At 45.7% G+C, this 1705-nt stretch overlaps 1 non-coding gene across 1 annotated transcript; it reads right to left on the minus strand.

The window, feature by feature from the left end:
* Positions 1-415: 415 nt before the first annotated feature.
* trnas-aga (transfer RNA serine (anticodon AGA)) lies at positions 416-489 on the minus strand. Its single transcript has one exon. It is a non-coding gene; the product is annotated as a tRNA-Ser (tRNA).
* Between the last annotated feature and the right edge of the window lie 1216 nt (positions 490-1705).

Consider the following 1705-nt stretch of genomic DNA (forward strand, 5'->3'; position numbering starts at 1 on the left):
ACCGTTTCTCGGGAACCACATGAGACTTAGGTTTTCTTATTTGGTTCCTTTGATTTTTCTTGTTCCTGACTGACAAATATTCCAAACCTCAGATAAACCCTCCCACTTGCGTCATGTCCCAGTCTCGGTTAAAAGCAACACATAATGACACAAACACTCTCCTTCAGTGAGATTAATATCAAGCTGTTTTCCAGGTTGAATGGAACTGTGATCAAATTTATGCCAAGAAGTTAACTTTGATGTATTAGCACTGAAATTCTGTGCAAGGAGAAACAGCCATTCCAAACTCATATCCTTCACAAAGGCTGTTTTTTTATGTGATTGAAATTCATCAAGTATTTTGAATTAAAGTTCACAAGACACAGATGTCAGTGTTGATAATGAAACTTTTCAAGCATGTTGCAACTGTGAAATAAGGCTCTGCTGGGAGTTGAACCCAGGATCTTCTGTTTTCTAGACAGGTGCTTTAACCAACTAAACTACAGAGCCAGATCACAAATGTGTGTGCAATTGAAATCAGAGGAAGGCCTTGTAGATAGTGGGCAGGCTTTGGCGAGTCAAGAGCTGAGTTCGTCACGGCAGTGTTCCCAGCCTCTGACTCGCTCTTGTAGTTGTTGCTGTAGTTGTAATTGTAATAGGCAACCGTCTGTCTCGGAAGACGATGGGCTACACCCGGGGTGTACGTCACTTCTGTGTGAAACATCGTCTGTTGTGGCTGTAGAGGATGACTCGTGAGTGACAATCCCTTCCGCAGCTGGTACAGATGAATATCATTGGCCCGAGGTCGACTGATAATTTTTCCTTCCTCTGAGCTCTCTTTCCCACCATCTGGTCATTTCTTTTGTCCTCTGCTTTTACCATGGTCTTCCTGAATGCCTTTCACCAGGAATTCCAGTCAGCAGGAAGGACTTCCCATGCATTGACTCCAATCCCAGTCAGCTTGAGATCTCGCTTTGCAGATGTCCTTGTATCACAGATGTGGGTGACCTGTTGGTCTCGTGCTGATAGCAAGCTCACCATAGAGCGTGTCTTTGGCAAAGCGACCGTCATCCATTCAGCACACATGACTCAGTCAACAGAGTCACCGCTGACTCAAGAGGGCAAACATGCTGCGGATCCCTGCACGCTGGTGTACTTCTGCATTCGGCACTCTGTCCTGCCAGGAGATGCCCAATATCCATCTGAGACAGTGGAGGTGGAAGCTGTTCAGCTGCTTTTCTTGGCTTGTATAAGTTGTTGATGCTTCTCTATTCTAAAGGAGGGTGCTGAGAACACAAGCCTGTTACACGCGGAGTTTTGTATTTTCGATCAGTTTGCTGTCGGTTCACACTCGTCTTCTCAACTTTGACATGACAGCTGCAGCATTGACAATCCTGGTGCTGATTTCAGTATCAAGGGACAGATTGCTGGTGATTGTTGATCCAAGGTATGTGAAGCTGTTGACAACCTCCAAAGTGAGCCTGTCGATGTTGATGGAAGGTGGAGTCTCTAGTCCTGGCCCATAACTTTGATCTTCCTGATGCTGATCGTCAGTCCAAACTCCTTGCAGGCCAGGGAGAACCGATATACAAGCTGCTGTTAATGAACTTCATTATGGGATGTCAGCACAGCGTCATCAGCAAAGAGCAACTCACAGACCAAGAACTGACTCATTTTGGTCTTGGTGCGCAGTCTTGCCAAGATGAACAGCTTGTCATCAGCTCTG

The sequence above is a fragment of the Heterodontus francisci genome, unplaced genomic scaffold, assembly GCF_036365525.1.
Source record: "Heterodontus francisci isolate sHetFra1 unplaced genomic scaffold, sHetFra1.hap1 HAP1_SCAFFOLD_43, whole genome shotgun sequence".
NCBI lineage: Eukaryota > Metazoa > Chordata > Chondrichthyes > Heterodontiformes > Heterodontidae > Heterodontus > Heterodontus francisci.